This window comes from Pungitius pungitius, chromosome 16 (assembly GCF_949316345.1).
Source record: "Pungitius pungitius chromosome 16, fPunPun2.1, whole genome shotgun sequence".
Classification (NCBI taxonomy): Eukaryota; Metazoa; Chordata; class Actinopteri; order Perciformes; family Gasterosteidae; genus Pungitius; species Pungitius pungitius.
Genome location: NC_084915.1, coordinates 1186452 through 1207223, shown reverse-complemented (window position 1 = coordinate 1207223; position 20772 = coordinate 1186452). Strand labels below are relative to the sequence as shown.

The 20772-nt window shown below is 47.6% G+C and overlaps 1 protein-coding gene across 2 annotated transcripts in view; it reads left to right on the top strand.

Moving 5' to 3' along the window:
• The first annotated feature begins 793 nt into the window (after positions 1-793).
• nrip1b (nuclear receptor interacting protein 1b) overlaps positions 794-20772 on the top strand; it is a 34047-nt gene continuing 14068 nt past the window's right edge. The window contains exons 1-2 of one of the 2 annotated variants that reach the window (XM_037466866.2): positions 794-1154; positions 5399-5480. The gene's annotated coding sequence lies outside the window, so the exon portion shown is untranslated. The remainder of the gene's footprint in view (positions 1155-5398; positions 5481-20772) is intronic. The other variant, XM_037466865.2, reaches the window with a different exon arrangement.

Genomic DNA, 20772 nt, shown 5'->3' with positions numbered 1-20772 from the left:
ATGAAAAAAGTATACCAATTAAATGAACATAAACAATAATAAAGAGTAATTTGTCCTTACTTTTAGTCTTATTGTGATCATCAATGTAATGAAGTATTGCTCCTACCATTATTATTGTTATTTTTGTTATCTTTGTTCATTAGAGTATAGTTATCACAAGTATTAGTGTTATTGTAGTATTATCATTGACATTAAATATTGCTACTGGTATTATTTATTATTTTCTATTACTATTTACTGTAATTATTTTCGTTATGATTATCAGTGTTTTGGGATCATCTCATTATTATTACAACTGATATTATTATGAGTGCAATTGGGATAATACTATTATAACCACTGCTATTATATTTATAATGATGTTTATAATATTCTAAATTGTACTGTAAATGTAACAGTTATATTTCCTACACTGTGTTATTTGTATGGTTGTCCAATGTCTCATTGTCATCATGTCCAATGCCATGCACCACCCACCATGTAAAATTCATTGTCTAACATACTTTGGCAATAAATGTTCCCCATTTCTGGTTCCTTGTTATTATCATCATCAGTATTGTTGTTATTATTATCAGAAGTACGGGATGTAATATTATTACTATTATTGTTATTAGAGCATTTGTGTCAATATGATCAGTGTTATGGGATATTAGTATTTACTACTGCCATCATTTATGTTATTATTAGAGTATTGTTGTGGGATTGAGATATTATCATCATTACTCCTTCTGTTATTATTCTAACGCTGGGGGTGTCACGATAACTGCGTGCAGTGGGAGATCGTGGGCTTGTTCCTTTAAGGGTGGTGTCAGCGGCAGTAGAGGAGGAGGAGTGTGGCTGTCTCCGCTCACTTGTCCTCCGCGAGGGGACTGCGAGAATAAACAATTCCCGCAGAATAGTTCCACGCTACACGCATCGGCCTCGCTCGCAGTCGCAGCACCCACCCACACATCCTCTCTCTCACACACACACACACACAAAAACACCAAAGCATCTTTTTGGACTAACATTTTTGTTTTTTAAAAGCCTGCCTCGCCATCTTTGTTCCGCCGCCTGAAGTGTGAAGACGGACGCCACCGTTTTTCAGTGGATTGTCCTCCGACCGGGACCGGGACGATGCGCGTCTCCGGCTGAGTGCGGGGCGGACATCGCAGGTAGGGGCTGCTGGCGTGCTAACAAATACACGCACTGTGATATGTGGACGGTCACCATTAGCTCCTAGGGGCGGGGGCGGGGGTGGGGGGGGATGACACACGCGATGTCCAGGACGGTGTTAGACCTTGGCGTGTTTTTTTTTTTCTTCGCGTGTCGTACGGCGCGCACACGGCCGCCGATGCAGCCGCGTGCGCGCGGCGCTCCGGGCTCGTGTCGAAGCCCCCAGTCAGCCTCCGTGTCGGGCCTTCGGTACAGGTACTCATCCGTGTCAGTATGTAGCCGAGGGAATGAGTGTGCGACGTACGGGCCGACCGGAGCGCGCTGCTCCTTCTCCCAGTGTATTTATAGGCTTCTGTCACTACGACCGCCCGGTGTGTGGTCAACGGCACCCCATGGGGACCAACCGGGGCATGATGTCACGTTAACGGCAGTACGGTTCATCCCCCGCCGGGGCAGCGCACGCAGCTGGGCTGGCACCGCCAATGCTCTTTATAAAAAACACATGAATAAATAACGAAAAGCGTTTTGAAGGAACGTCAAGGCCGTGAGTCTAGTCCTATTGGATATTGAGGTGTGTATATAGGTATATTATATATGTATATATGCCTTGGCTATATCAGGTTGCCTGATGCACAGACCCAAAGTTCACTTGGGTTTTTCTGTTGGACGTTACATTGCATTCATGTCTGAAAGAGTCTTAGATTTGCTTTGAGTATATTTATATTCCCTTTGCGGTGGCATTTTCTGTTCCAGTCCCACTGGGAGGGAGGGGGGGGGGGTGACAATGACACTGCTACTCATACAGTAAATACAGTCTAGGCAAAGGTAGTTCCTAATGTGAATACCTAATGTCTTAGTCCGTTCAAAATGTTCATCATTAAGAAGCCATGATCTCGATTCACGGCTTCTTAATGATGCTCATTTTTTTTTCTATTGCTGCCAAATCCTTAACAAACCCAGAACTTCCACTGCTGGTGTGTAACCCCTAGAAGGTCCATTCAGATGTCTTGAAGGATATGAGAGCAAAATGCAGCCTGTCAACATCGCTGCACCATTATGTCAGATAGATTTGGATAGTTCAAAATACCTGGGTGTTCTTTTGAATGACCTTTTGCGTATGTGTTCATTTTTCCTAAAATGTCCTATTGCTTCATTACTTTGGATCGGCGCTGAGGCAAAAGGTCAGGGGCTGAGGTTTGCCACAAGTTACAGGAAAGGGATCAGAGAACTTCAGTTCATGTTCCAAAAGGGCAATTTACTGAGCTCCCCGGCGGCAAACCTGTTTGGATGTCGTAATGGGAGGATGAGGAAAAACAAAAAGCGCTCTGTTCGCTGCTACACTTTCACAGAGCTGCTGTAACTTCACACCCGGCAATCTAAAAGTAAGGTGGAGGGAAGTCAAACTTCTTCTAAAGCCTTCTAAATGCTGTCTGTGTCTGGAGGTCGGCCTTTTAGCCCTTCTTTTGTTGAGCATTTAAGCTGCTTAATTATTTGACCTGAACTTACACAAGATGTTCAAGGTAGTTCAGTGTGTCCTCTTTGGCCACTGATAACTCAAACCTGCACATGTATAGCCCGACTTCTCGAAGTAGCACTTTTACTTTCAAGAACTGGTGTGCGTGTCTGACCAGTGACTCAAGAGGAGCCTCTCTGCTGGCCACTGCTCCATTTGACTGGGCCGTCTGCTATTGTCCGGGGAGCTGCTGCTGCTGCTGAGGGATGTGCACTAGCCTGCAACAGGACATTCAAATGGCAGAATGCAAATGATGTGGAGGCTGCTGAGCAGTCACAAGTTTGGCCTCTCTCATCCGCTGCCCCTCGTGACAGCAGATCCTATCTGCCACCAAAACGCTGCTGCTGCTGCAGCTTCTGCACATCTTTTGTGTTTCATCCGACGGCGCGCGCATTAAAAAGCAGTCACTTTCCCCCTCCCCATTTGACACAATGTTTTTTTATTTTTTCTATTCAGGATGAGGCCACAGATACAGGAGTACCTGCCGAGGCACTTATCTCTGTAACCACTACCACTTTTCCAGCCCAGAGCCCCGTCGTCTGTAAACACGTCAGTCACACAATAGCGCGAGACACGCACATGACGGAGCTCTGGGTGGCTTTTTGATTTTGCACACGGAAAAAAACCTAATGTGCAGCCTACCAGAACAAGTGTCATGCATTTACTGCGGGTTTTTTATTTATTATAGACCTGGGAGCTGCCCAGCACTTTTGTTATTGGCCATCGAACACTGTTCAAGGGCACTTTGACGGTAGATGTTGAGGAGGAGAAGCATTTCACATCTACTTTCTTTGGCACAGGGAGGATTCAAGCAAGCTAATTTCTCTAATTGTTTCAAGCTATAATGTTAGTGTGGAGCGTTTATTAAGCCAAATGTATTCTTCTCTTTTATTTATATTTTGTTCATTGAGGAGACACTCCATAAATAGGAGATCTCAGCGCTGTTTCTGGTATTGGGAGGAGATAGAAATAGTGGCAGTTAACTTGTTTTTTCCAAACGGACTAAAACATTTATCTTTAATTGATGACACAAAGACCCAATATGAGATTAGTGAATGATGCTTGATCAAAGGGTTTGAAAGGATCGTTTTTCAGTATTGACTCCTCTGGGTGCCTCAAGCTCTTCCTCGCTGCTTATCTAGGGTGTTACACACCAGTGTTGGACACGCAACACTGGTGTGTAACACGCAACAGGGCGACGTTGCATAACATTTGAATGGGAAATGTCTTTGAATGGACTTGACGAGGAGAAAAGGCCAAGCCTTTACAGGAGTAGGAAATTAATATTAAGCCAGTTATTACCCTGATTATTTTTTCATCAATATTGACATCACAATTAGTTTATCATGATTATTCATTGATTTTGGAGTAACATGTTTGTATGGCACATTCACATTTAAATCAACAGAATATTGTGCTTTCACTTCCACGTTTCAATAAGTTACTTTTCCTTCCTAGCCAGAATTTGGTTTATTTTCAGCCGACTGGCAAAGAGTCATATTCAGTATCCTTCGATAGCTACTCATTCAGTAAAGGTTCTCACAGGCTGTTGCTGTAGAGTATGTTACGCAGCTGAATGCCGGATAACATCTGGATTGGTGCTAGTGACCGGAGCGCTTGATTTGATATACAGCAGACTTTTCTCTTATTGTCGTTGATGACGTTTGTGTAATTGTGGGAAGCCAAAAACATGGGGATGGTGATCAACTGATGATTAGTAGTAGAGCAGCCCTCATGAATATACTAAGCTCCACGGTGCTCATGTTACATTACAGTCTATTAACAGGCATGGAAAAAAAATCTCTTTATGATTGATGGGGATTTCTTTTTCTGAATATTTTGCCACTAAAATACTTAAATAAAGAGAGGGATCTGTGTGTGTGTGAGTTTCCCTTTCGTCCAGGAAGGCCTCTTAGATATAGCAGCGCTATTTCATTCAGAGTTTCTGTTGGTCCTTCTATCACAAACGGATGGCAGCCAAAGTCAATGGGCCTCATTTTGATGACAAGGCAGGAACCGCTAAATGCGTCTTCGCTGCCATTGCTCTTAGGCGCTGTAATGATGAAGTGCTCGGGGGAAAGAAAGATGGACGCCTCAGCTGCGACGTCAGAGTGAGACACCAGCCAGAGCGCATCTGTTGAATGGCCTCGCTCTCCTAACCCTTCCTCCCCCCTCACCTCCAACTCTCCTCCCCTCCACCTTGGCGAAATGACCTGGCCCCTCAATTATCCCCATCGATTGATCTCCACTGATTGAGAGAGAGAGAGAGCAAAGGCCTCCTGGCTGACGCGTCTTTGCTGTGCTGGTGTGGTTCTCACCCCCTCCCCGTTTGCCTCTCTCGCTGCCCCCGAGGCTGTGGAGGTGCAGCAGGAAGGTATCCTCCACATTTGGGGTGAGCGTGCTTGTCGGCGGGAGAAGGTTCTCTCCATCTGACACAAGCAGGCCAATGTGTGGGCGGGTCAAACATGCCTCTGAACACTGGATGACGGGCATCCGTGTTGTTGCATGTTGTTGACCAAGCGTGGTGTCGATCTGGAGGATTTTGCGTCGGGCCTCCGTCAAACCAGGCTGCTCCTAACGGGTACCGGGCGAGGCCGAAGCTCCCCGCGTATTAATGCATGTGTCCCTGACGTGGCCTTAGAGGCCTGAGGGTTTGCGGGCTGGAACACTGGGTCACAAAGTCCAGGGAGTGAGGCCGGCTGTTACTCAACTGTTTCTTATTTTAACCAGGTTATGTGGCGGGAGTGCAGGGGAGAAGCGGGGGCTAAGTGAAAATGCCACTCATTCCTGAAGAGTCCCTGGCCTCGTCAAGGTTAGTGGCTTGTCTTTGTAAGTTGAGGGATTGATGCATGAGCCTGTCTGGCGCTCAATTCAAAGTCCAGAGCTGTCACAGGCAGCAGCTCCCCCCCTCCCCTCTTTGCAGGCTATCACAGGGCCCCGTCCTTCCCAACTTCTTAGCAGTCTGTCCTTTCGGAAACCTTGAGCAGCCCAGGCAAGGACGCAGTGTCTGGTGCAGTAAGCCTGTGCAGAGGGGGAGGCTTTACGTAATGCTTTGCTTTAAACACGGGTGTATGACTTCCCTGACATGGAGCAGTGCGGTGCAGCACCGCTCGGCTCGCTGGCACCCCTCCCACCCCACCCGAGGCCCTCCTGGGCAAGGAGGGGGCGGAGCGAGCCCTGCAACTTAATTATATCCTTTTCTTTTTAAAAGCTTTCGTTTGAAATTAAATTCTCCTAGGCAATTAACTAAAGAGGAGTCTTCAGAATTTATGAATGAATGATGGATGTATTGCACGGGATGACAGGGGGAGAGAGGGCGGGAGCAGGGGAACCATATGCAGAATGGATTTCATTTCTGGTGAAGTTTGTGGGAATTACTCGTCAAACTTTGTACCTGAGAGCTTCTCCTCACTACGCCTGACATTTAGCTCATGGTTATTTCACACTCAGTGTACACATATATTTTTTTTCACACTGCCATATTTTTGGGCGCTGCAAGATGGGTGAAAATCACAGGAGCCGGGTGCCCCCCTCTTCCGCGTTCATTCAGACCCACATCCGATAGAAGCTGGATGTTACACAATAAGTGAAGATACTCTTTGGCTCCTGGTGATGAGCTGTGTGGTTGCTGGGCAACAAGGGACCTGTGAGGGTGGCCGGGTGGAGAGTCGGAGCAGTGCCAGTTCAGATAGATGCGCAGCACGTTGGTTTCTATTGGAGGAATGTTGCTGAATCCCTCTTGAATACCTCATTTTGTATTACTCTGAGCACACCGATGCTAAGGTGCAGAAAGACCAGCCTTGTACTGGATTACAGAAGATGTGTAAATGAATACCTAAGACTTCAATAAAATCTTTGAACAACATGGTTAAATAGTGTTAAGAGAGAAAACCACTCCAACGTGGACCCCGAACATTCGGCACAACGGCAATACCACTCTTTGCCTGAAAAGGGTTTCTGGAATTTCCCAAAATGCCGTTTCCTTTTTTGAAGGGGTCAGTGAGGTAGTGGAGCTGGTTTAACAGACCACAAAGGCTGCAGTTCGGGAAGCTCAGGAGTGCAGCTCCCACATAACGGCGCTAGGAGACCAGCAGCAAAGAGGCGATTTGGGAGGAGCGGATGACTCGGGGCAGCCGTGTGACCTATTACTTTGGGAAAATGGACTGGTGACTAGAAGATTGCTGGCTCATACTGCTGCTCGCCCTGTGCCCTTGAGCAAAAGCAATTAACCTGGATTCCTCTAGTAAATATCCAGCTGCAGCAATGGAGGGAGATGTGCAAGAGTGATAATCGCGTAAGTGACTTTGAATAAAAGTGTCCACTAAGCAGGAAGATTAATACGGCTTATAGAATCATAGCTTGTGTTTTCAAGTTAGCAAGGACTGCCGAACATGTAGAGTACGTGCACCCCCCACCCCCTCCCTCTTTTTGTGCACTCTACACACACATGCACACGCTCCTCTTCCTTTCCTGTGGCATTAAGGCGAGAGCATGACCTTGACCCGATTGCAGAGAAGGCTTTTCAAGCAACTCTCCAGAAGGAGATCCAATCATGTGACACCCTTCACCCACGCCTCACCCCCTGAGCCTCCCTCCCGACCTTCTATGTCTACAAAAACGAGGGGGGCGGAGACCCTGGCATGCAGCCAAGGGGCTGACCTTCAATTGGGTTGGTCCCCCTCTCTCCCCGTTCCAAGGTCAAAAGAGGTCAAGGTCGCGTCATGGAAGAGCAGATTTCTAAAGTCTGAATTTCAGAATGAGCACAAGTCTCTGCCACACCCCCCCCCCCCCCTCCCTCCCCCTTTCCTTTTTGACAAACCGGGCGGTTGATATCATCTCAGTTCTCAATCACTAATATGTGTGATGGACGGGTTGTCTCACGTCCATAGTGATTCATGTCCCGCGTGAGCTGGATTTGTGTTGTTGCAGTTGCCTTAAACCCAAACCCCCCCCCCACCCCCCATGCAGCTGCCCCGCAGTTTAAAGTGCGCTGGCTCAACGCGTCTCGCCACAGAGTATTTTTATGTGCAACTACGGTAACATTTCCTCCCCCCTGGATATGTTTAGCATATGGCTGAGTAAATCGGGATAGCCCACTTTGTATGCAATGCATCGGAGTCTCTGGACATGCGGGTCAGAGGAGTGTACACGGCTGTGTCTATACACTGTAGCTCTAGAACTGGACAATCGGAGGGAGGCACAGTTTCCCTACAGGCAAAAAATGTCATCCAGGCCTCCGATTTAAAGAAAATGCAGCGTCACATTTTTACAATGATGTGATTCTTCACATTTTAATAAACACGTTAAAGGTAAGATCAGAATGACGTTGTGTTATGTACTGTAAAGAATTGGAATAAATAGAAATATTAGAATTAAAATGTTGTACGACTCACAATGCAACCAGTGCTACTACTGTCAGTTGGTAAACTTGAGATAATAAATAATAAGAAAGTTAATTTGATCATTTGTTAATCCACGCCCTGATATGACTGTATTGCAGTGCCTGACAGGAGAGCTAGCACTAAGGGTCTGTAGGCAACCATACAAGGAGGCAAAGAATCATTTCCACTCTTGTTTTCTTTACTCTGTGGAGCTGAATGTCAGGGATTCTCAACCGCTGTGACGTGTTTAGAAAAGACTTCAATAAAGCCACCCTGCTGTCAGTCTAACACAATAAGTGATTCGGATGCAATGAATTCAGGAAGTAGTTTGACCGCTTCTCATTTCAGTCTGCAAATTCTGAGTTTTTAGAAAGATCCATTATCCAATGGTGGGAAGAAGAGGTCAATAATGATGTAATGAACGGCAGTCATATGGCCAGAAATCTACTGTATATGACGGGATTAAGAAACATTCTGACGGTATCCCGGTATATCACGGTATTGCTTTTTCAACTTGCTCGCAACTGGCCGGCGAGTTAGCTTGTTAGCGTGTTAGCGAGTTAGCGTGTTAGCTTGTTTTGGCTGCTAGTGTTGCCACCACAGACTTTGCAATAAATTGTTTTCTGATCTAACGTAACTTACGCCGGATTTACCAAAACCAAAAACCCTCCAAACAGACACAGCTCCTCTCTTGGACACAAGTTGTGTTGGTGCATCTCTGGTCTCTGGTTGTTCCTCCTGTATCGCTCTTTTCCGAGTTAGTTCTTGTTGTGAGCTGTACCCAGCATGCAGTTCGGCAGGGACATTTTTTACAAATGTACAATTAGTTTTACAAAATGTTTATGTGTCACAAGCTGTTTTAAAGAGAGTTTGTTGTGGGTTATTCATTGTCATAACCATGACTCAATCTCAACACGCACGCGTAACACAACTAGCTCCAACCGCCTGGTGCTCCACAATGACGTGTGAAAATAAAATATGCCGCCTGCCGAAGAGCAACTTCAGTTGTTATGGCGTAACCGTGGTTTGAACGGTACGTGAGAATTTCATACCGTAAGGAGATGTTATACCGGTATACCGTTTGAACCGCTATACCGTGCAGCCCTAGAGGTTGGTTTAATTTGTTAACGTGAGGAAGGTTACATCAGGTGGAAGTTAGACTGGAGTGATGAGGAAGCTGATTTAATCTAGGATTTTCTACCTCAGTGGAGCAGAACCTCATCTCAGCCAAGCATACAATAAAATTAATAATATTTCAAGATTTAAAAAAATGGTGGTGCCCTCCATGCCGGAATACACTCGTCTATTCTTTTACAAATATTGACATTTTTCTTCTTATTGGACTTTTTCCAACAATGGCCTCAGCGTGAACCAATCTCCAAATGGTTCGTGCAGGGCCCTCCCCTGTGGCCCCCAGCGCTTCATGAGCTGCCTTGATTGTCTTCAGACAGTTTTCTTGTTCGACAAAACTTAAATAAAGGGGATCGCCTGCTGGGACTTGACATTCAAAATCAGAGAGACATTTGCTGCCCACCCAAATACACCTTAAGCACACACACACAGAGCAGCCCAGAGGAACCTTTAGCTTTAGAAGTTTGATTTCCAGCAAATGAGAACTCGTGTCAAAAGCAAACGGTGAGGCACGGGTGTGGCTTGCGTACACCTCTTTTTAAGTCGAGCTTTGTTCGGCGTCAAAGGTTATGGAAGCTACCGTCATGGCATTTACACACCACAGTGTTTCCCCAATGTCTGGGGTGTCAAACTCATTTCAGGTGTGTGATATCTTGACGATGCAAATTGTTTACATGAAGATGGTATGGTACCTGGGGCGTTCTTCATGTTTGGGGCTGGTGCTGTGTGGTTTCTCACTCTGTCTCTTTCTCTCTCTAAGCCACCTTCCCTTCCATTCAGCGTTGACCTTGGTGCTTATGAGGAGGCAGGGCTTGAACTACATCCACCCCCTTAAGCTGAAACTAGAAACGTGGCCAGCCCCCTCTGTCAAATAACGAGACCTTCTAACCTTACTCCGCTTTCTCCAAGGGCCATTTTGCTCTCCACGGGTCGTATGCTGGATGCTTCAAACCAAAGAAGGCACCGGCAGCGGAGCCGCGGGCTTGAGGAACCAACGTGTCTGTGTGGACTGGGTCACCATTAGCACGCAGGGGCTTAGCATCGGGCCGGTGAGAGTTTAGCAGCAGGTCAGCCCCTCCACTGTTTTTTTTTTAGAGCAGAGTGTGAAACTGGCTGATGCAAAGGAGCACTCATGCAAACACATGTAGTGGCTAGCAGCTGGTGGGACTAATGTTCCGGTGCGGGACAAACGATTACTTACTTAACGAGTCTATTACAACATTTTTTTTAAAAACAAGTTATGCTGTGCGGTGCACCAAATTATTCAGCTCAGTTAAATGTAAGAGGTGATTAATTAAATGTCAGCCGCTTCTCCAACAGAAGCTAAACTATGGTTGCCAAGCAACGCCGAGGCCCAGGAGTGAGTGATGGCTTGAGGCCAGCGCATTAATATTTCAATCGGCAGGCAAAGGTGCAACGTCAATCAGGGTCCTCGCAATGGCTCCAGACGCCGGAGCAAGGGGCGTGCCGCTGTTACAATCGAGTGAAAAGCGATATGCGTATGGATGTGAGCGTGCGTGGCTAACAAGAAGGGGGGGGGCTGCATGAATGCGCTGTGAATGACATGAGACTCATCATGAGCTCTAGGCATTTGACGAGAGTGGGGGCTGTGTCATGTGATGTAGCGAGAGAGGTTCATCATTTATTTCTATTCTGACACGTCATACCTTCTTGTTTTGTTAAACGCCTGCAGACAAGCGGTGTGTTTTTAAATTAGTCAGAGGATTTAGCTTTGTGAGAAAGATGTGAGATGAGGGCCACCTAAAAGAGGAGGTGTGAAAATCAGGAGGCGGGGCGAGGAGGTCAACGAAGATGGCCATGTCCACAGCCCGGGGGCAGTTGTTGCATCAAGGCATGGGAGTGTTTTTGCCAAGCGCTGATAAGGGTCGCCCCTCTTGTTCCAGAGGCCACAGTAACGCATCTCCAAAGTGCAGGGACTCATCACACAGAAGTCTCTCTCTCTCTTTTTTTTCCTCCACTTTCCTTCCTTTGTCTCCTCTTCCCTTGTACTGTCTCCCTCGATCATGCTCTGCAGCACTCCTCGCACAATGTTAGGGAGGAGAGAGAGAGAGAGAAAAGAAAGAAGAAGAAAAGTGGGTCAGGGCGACCTATTTTTTTTTCTTTCTTTCTTTTTTTTCCACAGTTCACGGAGGCAGAGGGTGGCGGTGTTATCGTCAGTTAGACGAGGAGCAGTGCCTGATGGGTAGGCAGGGCCCTGTCGCGCGGACGCAGCCACTCAGAAGTGGGTCAGCAGCAGAGGCTGCGTCTTGTAAACGGGTCGTCATACTGGGGAGGGAAGCTGCAAATGGACCATAGATTATACGGCGCTCCCCCAACCGCACACTTATAAAGACGACAATACACACACACACACATACACACACACACGTAAGCCTTACAGTAGCGCGGGAGCCTCTGAAGCGCTGCCAGCTCCTACATGCCCCCCCCCCCCCCCTCTGTCTTCAGTCGTAGCCCGACGATCTCTTCACACACCCCCCCCCCCCCCCCCCCCCGACTGCTGGTTTCTGAGTGAAGGCTGCTCTCTCTCCCTTTAATTCAGGTCAGGTTATGTACCGTGCCGAGTTTAACTGTGTTCAGAGAGGGCCGACACAGATGCAGCCGCCTCTTTGCATATCGTCTGTGGCAGACATTTGAGGAGAACATTTGCATACACGCGCCCTCGTTAGGTAATCATTTTCTGTCTCACCAAAACAACAAGAAAAAAAAAAAAGTTAGGTCATGTTTCAAGTTTGCATGTTGCTTCCCCTTCAAAGGCGCTGCAGTAGTTCTCCAGCGCCGGCTGAAGCAGAATTCATATTTAAAGCCAGTCTGAGTAGGGATGTTAGGATAGAGTCAAAATTCAATTCAATATGTTCTATCGCTGTGAAAACATGTCCTTCAGACAAACCTGATTCATTAAAAGGTTTTTTTTGCCAAAAACAATATTTTATGAGACCATGTCACATCGTCACGGAAAATGTCAAGGATGGGTCTTTTCTACATGATTGTGATCTGACCCGGTACCCACGTGTGCCACTGTACACTTCCATGTGCTACCCAACCAAACTTCTTGTGGCATCCGCAGTGGAAGAAGAATTTTGCTTGTGTTGATGTTTTTGCAAATTGCCCTCAAGCCGTGGATGGCTAAGGATGCGGCTGTTGTTCTGAGATGTTGAAGCAAAGAGCAAAGAATCTGGATTTATTTCTGCATCCGACTGCTGATGGAGCAATGCTATTTCTCCAGGAAGCTGCGGGGCCTCCACAATCTTGTCTGTTTACATTTTGGGGTAATTTCACAGTATTTACCTTGACAAAACAACATTTCCTGCCTCTCTGCTGTGAGTTCACAAGCACATATTCATGTCAATGTGGAACTGCCATCAACGATTAAAAAAAGAAGTGGTTTACAATAGCAAAGAAACACAGCATGTACAGCATTCCACACAACTCTGAATTAGGTTTTGGTTGCGTTTCCCCTTGGACCCTATAGCTTCAACCGGAAAATGAAAATGTATTAAAGAAGTTCAAAACTGTTCAAAAACAACAGAACATTTTATATATACGGTTCTGGCAGAACATGTTCCCAACTAGCTGCCTCCAGGGTCCAGCTGAGCTGGCCTCCACACTCTTGTTTGCAACTACATTCAAGTCCCCTGTTTTATGCTTTTGCAAAAAGAAACCCATCCCTTTTAGCCAAGGTGTCGCACTAGCAAGCATAACATAATACCCCGAGGTGGGGCTAAACATAGCGGGGGAGGGGGGGATCGGATCAGCAGCGAGACTCCGGTTAGCTAAAGGCACCGGGCCCCTCTCGGTGCCACTGCTCCAGAGCCCTGACGCTGCGGGGGCAGCAGACCTGTCTCGTGTTATTCTTAGCCCCAGAACTCCATGTCTCTGTGCAAAAGCCCTTTAACGCTAATTGAGGAGACTGCTCGTGGCTCACGTCGCTCTGTGGGGGGAGTGAGCAGTCTGTGAAGGTGGGACACGCTGAGCACGAAGCCAGTCAGGACCAGTACTAGGCCACTCCAGCCGGTGGGTTTTTTCTCTTTTTTTCCGGGTGATAGGGAGTCGCCACAGTGCCTCTAGCAGATGGTTTCCAGCAGGCCTGCGTGTGACATGTGATAACATTACAGTTTTGAAAAGGTCAGGCATGAAGAGAACCAGCGGGAAGGCCGAGCCAGTCTCAGAGTGCCCCGACCTCCGGTGCCGTCCTCTACACACCTACACACATGGTCAAAAGAAAGAAAAGGCCTTGGATTTCCACGCACCCCGTACTGAACACAGTGCCTGAAACAGGACATTGCAAATATCGCCTGTATCGCTTGATCCCTGGTGGCCCAGTCACCGTCGCAAGGAGAGTGCCGCAATATTTGCCCGCTGATATAAAACAAAAACAAAAAACCTCCTCTTTGTGCTTTTACAGTAGACTTTGCTCTCAGCGCGGAGGCAGACTTTGGACTTTGCACCATGTGTTTACTTTGGAAAATCCAAGGTCCTCAGTCAGGGACCTGTTGGGTCACAATCAACCTGTCACAACATGCCCCTCCACCCCTTCCCGCAGGCAGAGAATGTTGATTGGCCGGCGAGCTCATCCTTGGAGCCGAGCGGAGGGGGTAGGACTGTTTGTTTTGACGCTGCAGGTCAGCGTGTGCCAGCAGCTCGGAGCGGGGGGGAACAAACACTCTGGAATGTCCAAGCTGGTGAACAACACTTCTGGACGGGATGGCCATCTCATCACGCAGGTGTATTCCATAAAAAGACCCCCACCACCAACACCCTTTTCCTGGAACGGCACAGCACTCGGCCTTCAAGGAGGAGGTTTAAAAATAAATCTGTGCAGGCCGGTCAGACATTTTGAAATTCTGTTTCTATCTCGGTCCAACAGCGAGGTTAAAGATACAGCATTCTGATAAATGTCTTCCTAACGGGGGGAACAGATAAGAAAAGGCAAAGATTGAATAAAAGAGCCGTGGAGAAAAGCGGGGGGGTGGGGGGGGGTCTGAGATGTCTATCAGGCCGTTTTTTTTTTCTTTTTCGTCGCACAGATCCAGTTCAAGGGCGCCCGCAGGCGAGGCAGCTCTCGCTCTTGCAGTGCCCACGCTGTTTCTCAAGGTCATATGAGGCAGCCCTGTGACATTAAAGAGGAACAGGAAAGGGGAACTGGGAGGGAGGGGGGTCAGAAACCATCAACCCCTGACATGCATGCATACACACACCGAATTAAGTTGCATAGGAAAAGAATGTCCTTCAACTTGTCAATTGTTTCCCGTGACTTTCGGGGGGGGGGTTTTTGTGAGGGCGAGAGCTTTTTAAGGGCAGTAATGAAAGCGTCTTATTCTCTCTGCTCGGAGCCAAGAGATGCTTGGCTAACTGCTTTGTAGTTGCCAGCCACACATCTAGGCAGTGTGTGTGTGTGTGGGGGGGGGGGAAGTGAGAGAGAGAGAGGGAGAGCAAGGGGGGGAGATGGAAGAGAGAGTCACTGTGATAAACCTCAAGGGGGATAGGGAGAGGTATCGAAGAGAGAGAAAAATAGTTATATAAAGGGACAGAGAGGCAATGGTGGACGCTTCCAAAAGCTCCTCAGCTGGCGGTTGAGACTATAAAGAGGTTATTTAGCTGAAGTGAATGTAAACATTTTACAGCCAATCAGGCGTCCATCCAAAGATGGCAGCTAAAGCTCGCTAGCATTGGTTAGCTAGGTGCATTCCCTTCTCTCTTTGAAGATTTCCCAACATGCAAAGCTGCGTTCTCCTGCACACCAAGTTAGTTCCTGAAGTGTTGACATGAATCTCTTTTTGAAATGAGGTATTTTGACGGCCTTCAGCAGACCGCACTCAGTAACAAAAGGGGTGATGGCTGGCTTCCTTTCATCTGCTCAAGGTCCTGCCCGTGTTACTGTCACCGGTAACCTGTGCTTTGCCTCCTACGAAAAGGATCTGTGAGCAGAGAAGTTAGTGTACTGTAAGGTGTCTTTTCTAATAAGTTAAACACAATGAACGATACACATGATTTTTTTATCTCTCGCAAAACACGGAAACAGGACGTATTGGTCAATATATCTGTTGTATGTATGCGATCTCCTAGCTAAGCCCTAGCATCTCTTAATCACTCTCCAACAGGTGACTAACCCTTTCAGGTCATGTGGTCGCACTGAGAGAACAGCAGCCGCGAGAACTCGCTCGTCCACCTTTTGTTTACATCGTATCCGTGTGTCCGTCGCTCAATGGCGGATCAACTTGCAGTGCCCATTACACAGAGAGCAGGGTGTTGTGCTACACGCAGTCAGGGGGGGGGGTGTCAGACAATGGGGGGTGTCAATCCCTGTTTCCAGCAGAGGGTTCTACTGAATGAGTAAGACCAGACACTACAATTGAATGGGGTAGAATTATGTAACTCAGAAAAATGTCTCTATGACACTAAGACATGTGATTCCTTAATGTTGTGTGTAAATGTGCAAATGAGATCTCTTTGTATCACTTCATAAATCTGAAAATACTGTCCTACAAAGCAATAGGAGAAATCATCCTCCTTCTCTTCATCCATTTTCTTCCTCTTATCCGGGGTCGGGTCACGGTGGCACCAGGCCCAGCCGGCTGACCCAGACTTCCCTTTCAACATTTCCCAGCTCATTCTGGGGGATGCCGAAGCGTTCCCAGGCCAGCGGGGAAATATAATCCCTCTAGCGTGTCCTGGGTCTTCCCCGGGGGTCTCCTACCAGAAGAAGAACCTCCAGTGGGAGACGTCCAAAAGGCATCCGAGTTAGATCCCCGAACCACCTCCGCTGACTCCTTTCAACACAAAGAGCCCTCCTGAAGTCCGAGCTCCTTACCCTATCTCTAAGGCTGAGCCCGGCCATTTCGGCGCCTTGTGTCCGCGACCTCGTTCTTCTGGTCACGACCCAGAGTTGGCAACCATGGTTGAGGGTCGGACTGTTGACCTGCTCCGCAATCGCACCTGTTGGATCTCCTGATACATCGTACTCTCGCATTTGAACAGTATCAGAGATACCTAAACTCCTTCACTAGGTAGGCAGTGCGTCCCCACCCTGTGAGAGCAATCCTTTTGTTGTCATGTTATTAGCAATAAAACATTGCATAGTGGTCTACAATTTAGAGTTGAAGACTATTCACAGCTTCAGAATCTGGAGAGGAATGTGACTGTAAAGGTTGGGGAATGTCAGAGCCACTGAAGTGAGGAATTCTGGATCAACAAACTGTTTTAGGGAAAGAATACAATATGAAGTAACTTTCCGTCACTTTAGGAGAAATTTACAGTCACACATAAGCAAGGTATTAAAATAAACACTTACATGTGTCTTTTGTATGATCTATTTTCACTGGTCTGAAAGAAGAAATGTTATGGGAGCATCATCTCTAAATAAATAAGTATCTTTGTCTTCAGTATAGGGCATACTATGGGAATACTTGCCTTAGTTATGATTTCACACCAACATACAATGGATTGGAAAAGAAGTACATTGTGAAAGTAATGAGGCTGATTTTTTTAGAAGGAGATAAGGCCGCGGTTCCCGGAACAGAGCTAATAGGCTCGACTATCTTCTAAAGTCCCTTGTAGATGTATAAAGTACAGGCAGACGTCGTATGAGCCCACAAAGTCAGTCCCCCCAGCCGCTAATGGAGGCGATTCGGGCCATGCATCAATATGACATCGCAGATCACAATCTTTAGACTTTGGGAGCACTTTAGGTACTTTCAGTGCTGGAGGAGCGAAGCAGGATCTGGCCGACAAAACACTGAGTCATTATAATAACAATCAGAGAGGTGGGAGGAGTGCAACAGGAATGACTCAAGTATTCCCAGAAGGCCTTGTGGTGTGCCTACTGGACCCGATAGGGCTTTTACAGTCCCCCTAATAAACATCACAACATATTCACAGCTTTCCTTGCCTTCTTACGTCTTTCTATACACCCAAAACTAGTAGTAGTTGCACTAAGTCAGGTCATGTGACTTGAATACTGTAATCAATTACTGATTACATGCTACTGAGCAGCAAAAGTAATTACATTACTTCAATGGTAACTAATGGCAGCAAAAGTGAGGTTTAGCATTGCCATCAAGCCCAGCATTGCCTTTAGAAATACCCTCCTCCCATCTTCTGCATGTACCACTAGTAGAAAACAAAGCCCCAGGTTTAGCCAGCTGGTAGCCTACGGTTGGGAGGGATTTACTGACAGTCAACAGCTAGCTTAGCTACACACACCCTCGGCCTGTTAATAGCCCCGATGATTCCCCCACTGTATAAGTAACTCAGCTCAGTAGGGCCTTGTTTACCTGCAGTGTGAAAAGCTCCTCCATGGAAACAGCCCAGTCACGGCTACACGAGTACAGCAAACTCAAAAATGACTGGGCAGCATAACACAGTTAAAATATAACTTATATATAACATCATTCATGAGAAAAAGTTGAATATCTTTAATCATTTGTTTTTCAAAAACTGCATTTTTCATAGTACAGGGTGAAGCTCCACATTAAACTTATTAAACAATTACATTTTTGCAAGCTCAGCTCACTTCTCCCGTCTTCTGTCTGCTCCGTGTAAACAGACTTCAGGTCAGTTGAACTTTCACTGAGCTTTTGTCTTTTGACTGTTTGTCCCGGCCAACTCGTTCATAGCACATTTCTTTCACATGAAATGGTTTAGTTTAGTAGTTTAATAGTTTAGGCAAAAGAGTGTTTTTCATCACCCACTTGTTGACTTGTTCTCCTGAGAGTAGTGGAAATTTGGACTGTCGGAAACGCTTGACAATAAAAAGTCCGTTTTATAGCTTCTAGCTATAGTCTAAGTCTATTTGGTGTAGGCAGAGAGGGCACCTGGTGCGTTACTGGAAGTGTAATGGAGTATCAATGGCAGAACAAGAACATGTTACTTGACTGTAATGGTAGACTGTGAAGGCCTTTGTGTCCATCCACACAATACGTACAGTGAGAGGTAGTGGAACAAGGTCACTTCTAGCAATAATTAATACATTCAAATTCCAATTGCGGTGGGTACAGTTGTACGTTGTATGTAAGGAGGGGGGGGGGGAGGGGTAGTGTTTAGCCACTGTGTATATGCTCTCTGCATCAATGCAACTGGCCTGCCCTCAATTCTGTGTGAGGAGCTGCGAGGACACCTCCCAAACACCTTGGTCAACGTATGCATCCAAGTCCCCCTGAAGTGTACTTTCTACTCAGACAGGATTTACGGGATAAGTGTCCCTCACTCCAGTGATGCAATCCTTGAGAACAACAACCACTCAATGCTGGATTTGAAGCTCTGAACCCTTGTGAACTCTGACATTTGAAGTGGAACCGGGAAAACACCAGAGTCTCGTCGCAACATCAATCCCCACTGACCATTTCAACTATTCCTTTTGATTTGCTGAGGAAGCGTTTTAAACCAAGCAATCAATAGCTACAGGCTCAAGTTGTGAATCGGCCCATAAATCACCCCCCACGCCCTCAGTCAAGTTGCCTCCGTATCATTGGATTACTTGCCCCTTTACGGCAGCGCGGTGGTGTGGTGGGTAGCACTACTGCCTCACAGCAACAAGGTCCTGGCTTAGAACCCCCCCAGCGGCCCATCTGTGTGGAGTTTGCATGTTCTGGGGGTTAGGTCAGTGGGAGTGTCTCTACAGTGCCTGTAGGTGTGTCTCTGAATGACTGTGAACCAGTCCAGGGTGTGCCCGTCGTTTTGGATACCCCCCCCCCCCCAGCTGGAGTCAACTCTATAGGACGTATATGACTGACTGACTTTCCCCATTTCGCAAAAACAGATATGTTTGCTGGTGATTAACGATCCAATTATGGGATATTTGTCAACCATTTGATATTTGCATCCTTTGGATCAGGTGTTTCTCCTGCAGCACCAAGCTCCGGATCCCTGATCATCTCATTCATCTAGTGGTAACAGACCACGGGTCATTTTGACACTTGTATCATTAAAAGCCATTGACATGAAAACAATCCTATATATCCAAACTGTAGTCCCCCCCCTCCTCTCCCCCCACACACACACACAACAATACACAGACACTCACAGCTGAAAGAATTCATGTACACCCGCTGCACCCCCCCTCCCCGTCTGTGGACAGTACGCTGTTTCTGCAGCCTTACTACTCCTCTCTTTGTAGCTCCCTGCTCTGCTGTGCTGAGCTGTGTGTGTGTGTGTGTGTGTGTGACAGCTGCCTAATTGGGCATTCTCCCCTCATCGAAGCGCCTGCCTTTCCCCCCTCCCCTCCCCTCTCTCTCTCTCCCTCTCCCCCTGTCCGGGCCGGGACTGATGACGAATGGCAGCGGATTACAGATGAGGACACGGTGACCCGGCTGACCTTGCTGCACAGCCGCGGTGGGAGGGAGAGGGAAGGAGGGGGGGATACAGAGCGTTAGGGGTGGGGCAGACAGGGTGCCTGGACTGCAGAGGTGCAGGATGGGAGGGGGTGGCAGTGGGCATAGGAGGAGGTGGGTGGGGGGAACAAAGCAGAGGATGAGGTCGCAAGAAGGTGTCGGGGAGGGGCCTGCCAGGTGGCAAGGCGGGCGGTTGATGAGGCAAGGAACGAGAGTGTCACATGCCGGCTATGCCCCACCCCCCCCCTCTTCCCTCCCTCCACCCACCCGTGTCAGTATGTCAAGGGCACAAGCCCCCGTTGGCAAGCGCTACTGCGGCATTTCCCGCCACAGCCACACACTCTCTTATGTATGTCTTCATTCATTTTGCCTCATAATGTGTGTTTACGCGTCTCCATCAGACGAGCAGCTTGTACGTGACGGCCGCCCCCCCCCCCCCCCCCCCCCGGGGAAAGGGCTGTGCACGCGGTCAAAAGTAGGCGGAGAATCCTTACAGTGTGGTGAATTTTAATTTCTCTGCGTTCTGTAGCTATTTCCATGCCCCCCACCTCTAAAGCCCCACTGCCCCCATCTTCCCCGCTGTGTGTGTGTGTGTGTGTGTGTGTGTGTGTGTGTTTGTGTGTGTGCGGGACTGCCAAGGTGAGGTGTCCTCTTGTTAAGAGCGATTAATGGCACTCGTTATGTACATAATGAAATATCCCTGCTGATGCATAGGCTGGTGTTGTCTCTCCCCCCCCCCCCCCCACCTCGCTGGTACACACTTTCCTCCACGTCTCCTGTGTGTGTGTGTGGGGGGGGTATATGTGCGCATTGTGTAACATCGAGAGCGCTTTGTTACAGCCTTCAGGCAACTCCGGTATGTGTTTGATATGGTGTCGAGCCCCCCCCCCCCCCCCCCCCCCCCCCCCTCTTGTAAGCCCTCCCTCCAAATGAAAAACGAACAAAAATTAAAGCCTTGTCAATTGACAGTCGGGTTTGTTCCTCTTACCCCCCTCCCCGCCCCCCTAGACACTGCACAACACTGCAACTCCCTGCGTGACATGTGTTCTGAGAGAGATAGAGCCGAGAGCTCTGACTAGCGGAGTAAATTTAGATCTAATCTCCTTGTGTGTGTGTGTGTGTGTGTGTGTGTGTGCGTGTGTGTGTGTGTGTTCTTTTGTAGCACCGTGGAATGTTCACCCAACATCAGCTTTTAAGTTGACCTTGTTATGCTGTTCGCTCCCGTGTTGTGTGTGTTTCTAGAACA